Genomic DNA, 10634 nt, shown 5'->3' with positions numbered 1-10634 from the left:
ATGAACCCTTAGTGAGGGCTGCAGTCGGTCAGATGCAGGCAGGTCTGGGTCACCCCTTTGCTTGTCTCCGCAGAGACAAAAGGGGTAGATGTGATTGACTGTGACAGATCTCTGACAAGTAATTGCTCTAATCACCCCACCCCCACCCCCACTCTATATTCTCGTCTTCCTTACTCCACCTGATCCATTGCTCATCAGTGCGGTAACAACACTGGGGTGTGGGCAGACAGAGCAGCTCAGGGATAGCTCTTCTGAGATGTCCTGTCATTATCAAGTCTTCAAGGGTGACATATATACATAAATGTACACAGTTAACGTGACCTCTTTGAGTATGACACTGAAAGTGCTCTTCTCTTTTTTCCCTGTCCGCTTCCCCCGTCACTCACTTTTCTTGTTCGTTGATCATAATTTTTTCTTGTTACATCTTTCCTCTTCTTGTCACTCAGTCCACACATCAGTTTTTGCTTTTTTCTCTCTGGATCACTGTCTCTCATTCTTTGTGGCCCCGATACGCTACTCTAGATTCCACATAGCACACTGTGCAACATGTCAGTATTTTTCTGAGGATCTATATTGATATACAGCACATTGCTATTTTCAATGGATCAAAAACATGAGGTCTCTGACTCTCTTTTCCAGCACGTCAAGAGATGAGAATTGAGACAGAAGCAGTGAGACAGAGAGAAAGAGAGGTATGCTTTGTAGTAACTGTGCCAAACTTTGCAGAGAATCAGGCCATGAGAGGAGAGCTAGAGAGTAACCAAGAAGATGTGGGGTGATGGTGACTGTAAAAGGGGGACATCTAGATATCCAACTATTCGCCAATCCCAAGACAGCCACCCTCACGCCTCCTCACTCCGACCCAGACCCACCCTCAGCAGAATAAGGGACCATCAATTAGAGCCAGTGTGTCTGCGATTGTCCCTCAGCCTCCCCAGTGCTCCACTGAGCTGCTGCTCAACCAGTGCACCGGAGGAGGAGGGAAGCTATAGGTAGCCCTCTTGCTGTCAGCTCCACTTATAGGTAGCACTGCATTTATGGCCCGTAATTACATGTGGGTTGTCACCACTGGTAGAAAACCCAGTCAGTGAATATGAGAGAGAGAGAAAGGGAGAGAGAGAGAGAGAGAGAGGGGGGAGAAAGGGCTTGGGTGGTGGAAGAGTATAGTTAGTGAGATTGGTGAGCGTGGACGAGACAGAGATGACAGGCAAGGCTACCCATTCTGCTACTGCAACAACTCTTCCAGCCTATCCCACCCTCCCTTCTCCGGTGCCATTGTCCTTGGCTTGACTGGGCCAGTTGATGGAGAAGGTGAGGTGGAGGCTCCCGGCTCCAGCTCACTGGGTGATAATGGGGCTGTCTGTCTTGGTCAGTTACCTCTGAAAACAAAAGAGTTTTAAAAAATTAAATCGATATAATGCAACATTTCAGTTTTTCTCAGATGATTTGTGTGTAGTTCATCACGGCCACTGCATACATCATCTGTCTTCTAACAGGTTGCATTGGGTAATATGTTGGATTTTTCCATTCTGTTATTGCGTTATTGCTTATAAACACATCAAAGTTATCATTATTACTGTTTGCTTCTCTCCGCCTCATTACATACACACACCGAGCTCTTTATTAGGAACATGAGACTAATACTGGATGGAGCCACCCTTTGCTCTCAAAACAGCCTCAGATCATCGTGGTACAGTTTCCACAAGATGTTGGAAACATTCCTCTCTGTGTTGACATGTTTGCAATAGCCTCACATAATTTCTGCTGGTTTGTCAGCTGCACACTCATGTTGCAAATCTCCTGTTCTACTGCATCATCATCACTGTAACATCCTGAAAAAATATAATTTCCCCAGTTCTGACAACTTCTTGTTTTACTCTGACTCATGCCTGGTGTTTTAAAATTATTCATAATCCTGCATCCCCTCAAAATCCCTGGCCTATGATGGCAGTGAAAGTACCAGTGGGACTAAAGCATCTATTAGAGATGACTGGGTACCACAGTTCATGTCATGGTTTGCTATGGCAGACACTTTTTGTTAGTTTTGTTTTGGAGTTTTTGCACTTCCTGTTTTATTTTGTAATTAGTTTCCATGTGTGTCAGTGTTTTTGCTTCCTGTCTTGGTCCTGTGTCTGTGGTGATTGTCTGCCCCGCCCTAATGTGTTTCACCTGTGTGCAATCACCTTGCCTCCTGTGTCTATATAGTCTTTGTGCTCCCCTTTGTCTGTGTCGGTTCGTCTGTTGTTTTTCACGTCCTGTTGCCTTCATGTCTGTTCATGTCACGTTCACGTCTTGATTTTTGATTTAATAAACCTGCCTTCACCGTCTCCCAAGAGTTGACTGCATTTGGGTCCAACTTACCTCGCAAATCCTGACAGTTCAGAAAGACAGCCTTTGGTCATTTTCCTAGGTCAACCTACTGTCTCAGTTAAAGTAATGGGTAAGTGGTACACCACAAACATTAGAAACTCAGGACGCTTTTCAGTGTTTAAAACCAGCCTAAAGCTTTGGCTGAAGTCAGCAGAAATGTTTCACCACCAATGATTGCCTTGTATTTATTATGTGCCTGCAATGCAATAGCATTGAAGGCATATATTACTATCCTGCATACTTATTAGTGTGAATGCTGAGTCAGCATTCACACAATTGTTATTCAAATCTTTATTCTTCTTATGTATCTTCCGCCTTTGTTTGGAATCTAACTAGTCCTTCATACATTTATGCTACAAAGACCATTCAAATATCAAAATGTGTGGCTTCCTCAGGAGATTTATGCTTTTACTTTTCTCATTTGTATTATTAATAATTTATGAAATATTAAGCAATGACATTTTTTGCCATTCAAATGAATTGAGATGATGTTCAAATCCTTGAAAACTTCAGCCTCTTTGAATGTCAACTACTTCAGCATACTTCAGCTACAGACTTCATTCAAACTTTAACCTGTGCACAAGCATTTCAACTATTAAACTTGTATTCAACTTTTTGATATCTTCAATAGTTTTTGATTTATCACAGTTTTAGTTTTATGCTTTTTTCTGATAATTTTTGAGTTTATAATGGGTGTGTATTGCGCAGAATGTTCTGGCCTAGAAAGGATATCGTCATCATTAGAGTGGGAGAAGCTCTAGAACTCCTCTGAAAAAATTTTGTGTAGCTCGTCCTTCTAGCCACATATTTCAGTCTTCACTGTTTCCTACAGCTTCCTATTTAGTAGAAAAAATTGTGCTAACAAATAATATTGCTAACTGAAATTAATTGGTTGATTTTGTTGCTGTTCTTAGCTGGGAAATGGTATATCAGGTAACCAAAAGGTGTTCTTTAAATTTATAGTTTTATCATATGTTATTATTATCACCCTATAACATGTTTTACCCCTCCCTCCCCATTTTCAAATGTAAAGCTGTCACACGTTTACTGAGAAACATTTTAACTGACTTACTTTGATCTTTTATCTGGGGACATTTTTACCCAGTAATTTACTCCTACTGATGTCTTTTCACTAATAGTAGTAACGCCGTTCACGTGTTGACGTACTGACGTCAGTGTAGTGTCCAATCTCCAGTCAGTTTCTGTTACTGGTAGAGTTTATTGCTGCTGTTGCTGTTTTCTTCATCTCAGTGTCTAACTACCTGCTGTACATTTAAACTTAAACTAGTTCTGCTCCAGCACTCAGCTCCTTTTAGTCTCACTAACTCAGCAGTTGTTTACATGCTGTGCAGATCTGATAGTTACTTTAGCTTAACAGTTAGCACTAACTTCTCTCTCTCTCCCTCGCTTGGTGTGGTGTTGTTGTAACTTCAGTGTAGAAGATTGTGATGTTTATTACATCTTAAGCGATGTCTGCTGTCTTACTTTAGACACACAGCTCAACTCGCTGGAGCTAACTGTGCACTCTAACTGCCATCCCTGAAAATTTTCCGTTAAAAAGATCTGACAAAATGTTTTAAATCCCACAATTTCCAATGTTCATTGACAAATTTTATATCAAAACTGAAGAGATTATTAAACTGTATAACCCAGTCTTTGGTCTCATTCTGATATCTAGTGTTTTTGAGGAAATCCCCCCAAAGTGCAGAGAGGGCTGTCCGACGCTCCCATAGACGCCCATGTTAAACTGAACTCTGAAGCTCTTGCTCAACAGAGTTGAGAGGAGTTTCAAAACTGCGATAAAACTTTAACTGTAAACTGTAGGTACACATACTGTATGAGATGTCTCCCTCTTTATTGAACCCTTGAACCCCTACGGCCATGGTGAGGTGATCTTTTCAAAACGGATTGTGGTTTTCCCTCCGATCTATTTTTGAACACAACTTTCATCTTAAAATTTTTTCTCTGCCTAGGGACACAGAGGGGATTGTGTATGTGTGTTTCCCTTCCTTACCCTGGTGGCTACAGTCGACATAGCAACCAGTGTCTCCCATTTTCATCTGTTTTCTCATCCAACTCCTGGTGTCTTTTACTCAACAACATTGTGCTGGTTTAGCTAATAGCAAACTGTTCGCTTCAACGAAAGCTGTCTGTAACTGATTATCTTACTTCACCATGAATCTTAAAAGCAGATTTTTGTAAACTGAGTGACTGGCTGAAACAAACCAGGACAATCAATTCAAATCCTGTTCTGAATTTCTTCTTTTTTTTTTAAAAAAAAAAAAAAGAAAAGAACCAGTAATAGTCTAAGCTGAATCAATAAGGATATGGATAAGATAAAGATAAAATCCTAACGATACCCAACCTTACAGCTTGTTAATGTCTGACTTTGGGAAGATGAGCCCATCACAGTTCAAATTCCTTCACTCTAAGTCTAGTGTAACCAGTGTTATTTTGTGATTATTATTTTTTATGCTGCACAGTGAGATCAGTCACAAACATGTCAAGAATAGTAAAGGAAAGAAAAGTCTTATCTGTTCATTAGTAGAAAGAGCTTCTTAATATCCTTTGTCCTTGTAGCTGATAAATACTCTCTCGTAAAGTCATGAAGTCTTATGCTGCTACATGAGAATTTACACTGAATAAGTGTTTGAGAAAATGTTTAGGCCTGAATCTTGGATTATTGCCAGCATGTTATTTATATTTTCTTGATGAAAAGTAATTATTGAGGTGAAATGACTATTCTAATAAAATAGTCGATAGATTAATCTTTAGAAAAATGATCATTAGTGGCAGCCCTAGTTGTGTGAGAGATTGAAATGTGTGTGATGGATATGCACAAAGCAGCAGGCACATTCAAAATGTATTCAAGAATTTTGTAGTTATGTGCCTGCAATGCAATAGCAATGAAGGCCTATATTATTATCCTGCATATCTATTCGTCTTATACATCTTCCGTATTGAAATTTCGGCATTTATCTAGTCCCGCAGATTTGAGAAAACATACAAAATATATATATTAATGTGTGTGGCTTGAACGGGAATGGTGTTCTATGACTTTTCTTAGTGATTTGAGTAACCATGGTGATGTACATGGCAAAGAAATGCGAAAAAAATTCCCATAGAGAATGAATGGGGAGACTTCTTCAAAACGACCAAACCCAGCCCTCTTTGGAGCTCTACTGTTGAATCATACTTCAACGTAGAAAAAGGGTTGGAACATTAAACAGGTCACAAGACTTGAGACTCTTTTGGGTTAAATCAGTATTTTAACAACTATTATGGTTTACACAAAATCGCAGTTTACATTTTGTGTCATTTCTTGACCGTTTCAGATTTTATCATGGGTGTGTATCACAAAAAATGGTCAGAGCTAGAGTGGATGACATCACAGGTAGAGTGGGAGAAGCCCTACAACTCACTTTTGGAGCTGATTGTGATTGGTCGATTACCTTTGGAGCTCATTCTGATTGATGGACTACGTTTAACCAGTGTTTTCCAGGTGCTAACTTTTTCAAACAGAAAGACAGGTGTGCTCCCAGTGAGACAGTATTGTCACAATGGCAACTTCTGAGTGGAGGGAGTCAAATTACCTAATTAGAGACTCCTCTGATATCTGTGGTTTTTATCAACCACTTTACTGACATTTTTGCAATGATTTACACACATTTCAACTGGTTTCACTGGAAATATGTTTCAGTCCAGTTTTAATCAGGACACATTCTGTAGTTAATTTCAGTTTGTCATTGTAACAGACACAGAAACACATAAATACAGGCAAGCAGAGAGGTACACAGACAGAAAGACAGGCAGACAGACACAGACAGGGACACAGACGACAGATAGATAGACACATACACACACACACACAAAAACAGACACAAAGACAGGTTGACAGGTACACAGACAGAGACAGGCAGGTAGATAGACAGAATTTTATTCAGGAAACATTTGGCTGTTCATTTCAGTTTGCAATCTAACTGACTCCATATTATATCGTCACCTTCCTAAAATAATGGCCTAAGTCCTTTGGAGCTCATTCTGATTTTTGCCTACGTTACCCTGTGTTTTCCAGGTGCTACCTTTTTCAGAGATACTTTTGTTCTTCTTCTGGTTATTTGATAATTACTTTTGTAACTTTTTGGTATACTTTAATTAAATATTTTCCTTTTTACACTGGTGTCCTTTGTCTAACTGCTTGGTCCGTGACAATTGGTGGCAGTGGTGGGATCATACAGTTAGGACACTGCTGCAACTTTTTTTTTTTTTTTGTATGAGCCATGCGGGGAGGAAAAGGAGGCAAAGGCCCCAAACATGATAGAGAGGGCCAAACAGACAATGGGGGTGAGGAGTGTGGAGCTGCTGGTGGTGCAGCTGGCATTGAGGGTGAAGAGCACAAGGAGCCTACACTCTCAGATCTGGCCAACATTCTTCGGGCCCAGATGGTGCAGCAGAAGGCCCAAGAGGCCCAATGGGATAAAGAGGTTAAACGGCAGGACCAAAGATTTAAGGCCCTACAACATCAGTTTAGCCTCCTTCAGATGGAGGTAGAGGCCCGAACTTCTCCCAGCCCAAGGCCGACACCAGTGGAGGGGCCTCAGGAGGACACGGACTACACAGAGGAGGCTGCACATCCACCAGAAAACCCCCAGCCAGGTGACTCCTTCTATGTTAGCTTTCGTTGTGTTAGAGAACCAAAATTGCAAAAATCGAGCGATGAAGATGATATTGAACACATTCTAATCACTTTTGAACGCATAGCAGTGGCCTGCAGGTGGCCAAAATCAGACTGGGCTTTCCACCTGATTCCATTGTTAACAGGGAAGGCTAGAAGTGCTCATGTACATATGAATATTGATAAATCAATGAATTATGATCATGTCAAGTGTGCTATCTTCCAAAAGTATGACATCAATAAGGAAACGCAACGTCAGAAGTTTCACTCTGCATGTGGAGCAAGATGAGACACCCAAGGAACTGTACGTAAGGCTGAAAGAGCTTTAGGTCAATAAAGTCAATATATACAGTTCTTGTAGCAGTGCTGATACTTAGCTTGAAAATCAAACGCTAAGGTGGGACTCGAACCCAGGTCTCCTGTGTTGCAGGCGAATGAGTTACCACAGGAACAAGGGGGCAGGCAAGCTTGACAAGGAAATAAGCAGGCTCGAAAACCGGTGGACAGGTAGCGATGCAGATGAATCCAGAGGGAACAACAGAAGGATTGTTGGGGACAGGCAGAGGATCGACGAACCAGCAAGGACAGGGAAAACTGAAGTGGTGAAACACCACACAGCCACAAGCAGACGGAGACCAGAAAACTCACAGGCAAAACTCGTGGTCAGGAACGGAAGGCTGTAGTGTTTGCCGGGGCAGAGACGAGAAGAGAAGATCAGAGGCGAGCCGAGTCGGTACCGGGAAGTCAGTCCACAGGTTAGTGCTGGAAGGTCAGGCATGAAGCGAAGACAATCTGGCACTGAGTGAATGAAACAGAGCTGCTTATAAAGTGGTTAGGTAATGGCTAATGTGACTCAGCTGGGAACACCAGGTGTGGCAGATTTGGCTGATGAGGTGTGGCCAGAGGGTGAGTGAGTGGAAATTTCCACCACAGCAGGAGAACAACAAAGTGGATTGTGACATTAGGGGAAATGGGTTGAACCAAAAGGTAAAACTATTGAAGAAATTAATGAGATTATAATACTAGAACAGTACTTACGAATGTTGACTCCAGAACTTCAGGTTTGGATCAAGGAGCGTGACCCAGAAACTGCAGAGGAGGCCGACTCCTTGGCTGATGTCTTTGTGGCTGCTCAGGGGAAAAATCAGCAATGGACATGCAAAGGCTCAAAAAGGGACAACCAGGCCTCTGTCTCAGTCCAATATGGTCCAAGACCTGCCCTGAGTGTGAGTAAGTCTCCCATAAGGGGGAATCACTTCATCCATAAAGCTCCAAAAATTTCTAGCAGAACCCCTGTATGTTATCTGTGTGGACAGGAGGGCCACACCAAGCCAATGTGTCCCCAAAACCCAGTTAAACACTCACAGATGTGCTTTGTGCCCAAGGAGATGTTTAAGCCAGCTATAGTGGGGCAGTCCTTAAAGAAGACAACTGTGGAAGTCAATGGTCAGCTCCTTAAAGACCCTTGTGCAACGCAGGTATGTTTCTCCTCATTCCATCTGCATCACTGAGACTATTCCCATCTGCTGTGTCCATGGCGATGAGAAACGGTACCCTACAACGGATGTCTACATAAAAGTGCGAGGTCAAACTTACCTAATGAATGTTGGTGTAATTGACAACTTACCATTTCCTGTGATCTTAGGGGATGACCTGCCAGTCCTACTTGACCTGTTACAACACAAAAGTTGCAATGTTGCTCTGACTCGAGCCCAGGTTAAATGGTCAGGTGAAGAGCTACAAACACTGAGTGCTTTACCTTTTTACAATACTGACATTGATACAGGACCAGCTAAAGAGCGGAAGTCCCGCAGGCAGCGGAGGCAAGAAAAGTTCCAGCATACCCACTGTATCTTCTTCCTTTCCATCAGAGCCTGAGGTACAGCTAGATTTCAAGATTCCTGGTAATATTGTTGAGCTGCAGCACCAGGATGAGAGCCTGGCTGAGTATCTTCAGGAAGCTAGGGAGTACAGAGAAGGGGAGGATGAAGATGGGTACTTGTTGCATAATGGCATTCTTTACAGACAGCATCGGTCAGTCAAACAGCTTGTGGTTCTGGGAGCAGCAAGAGAGACTGTTCTGAGCTTGGGCCACTCCATTCCTTGGGCTGGCCACCTGGGGAAACATAAAACCTTTGCACGTATCAGTCATTGCTTTCACTGGCCTGGTTTACGTAAAGATGTTGCCAATTTTTGTAGGAGTTTCCCTCAATGCCAGAAAACATCTGCAAAGTTCCCTGCCAGAGTGCCCCTTCAGCCACTTCCAGTGATCAGCACCGCATTTGAGCACCTGGGAATGAACATTGTGGGGCCTGTGGAGAAGAGCAAGTCAGGTATCCGATTCATGCTGGTTGTCACTGATTATGCAACAAAATACCCAGAGGTGTTCCCCTTGAAGTCTATCAAAGCGAAAGCTGTTGCATTTAGTCTCATTCAGTTTTTTTCAAGAGTGGGTTTCCCCCAAGAGATACTGACTGACCAAGGCACCAACTTTATGTCAAAACTGTTGAAAGATGTGTACCAACTGCTTGGGATCAGGGGATTAAGGACAACACCTTACCATCCACAAACTGATGGACTTACAGAAAGGTTTAATCAAACACTCAAGCAAATGCTATGCAAATTTGTTGATGAGACTGGCTCGGATTGGGACCAGTGGCTTCCCTATCTTCTTTTTGCTTATCGGGAAGTTCCACAGGCCTCCACAGGTTTTTCACCCTTTGAGTTGCTCTTTGGCCATGAGGTAAGAGGACCCCTGACTCTCCTGAAGGAAATCTGGGAGGGTGATAAATGTAACAAAGAGCCTGTTGATGTTGTGTCTTACGTTCTCCAGATGAGAGAGAAGCTGGACAAAATGACCAGGTTGGCCCAGGAGCATATGGTGACATCTCAACAGCACCAGAAAACCTGGCCAGAAGGTTCTGGTAATGCTGCCCACGGATGACAGCAAGCTTCTGGCAAAGTGACAAGGACCATATGAGGTAACTCAGAAATTAGGTCCTACTACTTATAAAATCTCCACTCCAGGTCAGAGCCGCACCACCCGGGTTCTCCACATCAACCTATTAAAGGAGTGGGTCCCAAGACCGCAGGAGAAATCATCTGTATTATTCATCAGTGTGTTGCAGATGAAGAGGTAGAAGATCAGTATTTGCCTCTACCCTCAACTTCTGCTCTCAGCCCTGGTAATACCAATTTGATATGCATGATATTGCCTTGAAAGAAAATGCTGTTGTCAAACGTATGAGCTATAGGATTCCTGAGTGCCTCCTGGGCCCCCTGAAGAAAGAAATTATAAAGTGGTCCACACTGCAGGTTTTACCGTCAATCCAGCCAAGTGTACCCTTGCCAAAAGTAAGACGGAGTACCTTAGCTATGTCATTGGCAATGGGGTCGTCAAGCCCCAGGTCCAGAAAATCTAGGCCATCCAAACCTGCCCACTGCCCCAGACCAGAACTCAGCTCAAATCATTCCTGGGTATGGCAGGTTGGTACCACAGATTCATCGCTAATTTCTCAATCACAGCTGCTGTACTTACAGATATGACCATTTTTAAGCGGCCTAACCAGCTTCAGTGGACAGCGGAAGC

Source organism: Seriola lalandi, unplaced genomic scaffold (assembly GCF_002814215.2).
Source record: "Seriola lalandi dorsalis isolate HSWRI2012SDOR001 ecotype SW California unplaced genomic scaffold, Sedor1 jcf7180002054963, whole genome shotgun sequence".
In the NCBI taxonomy this organism is placed as follows: domain Eukaryota; kingdom Metazoa; phylum Chordata; class Actinopteri; order Carangiformes; family Carangidae; genus Seriola; species Seriola lalandi.
Note: the sequence above shows the minus strand (reverse complement) of the source record.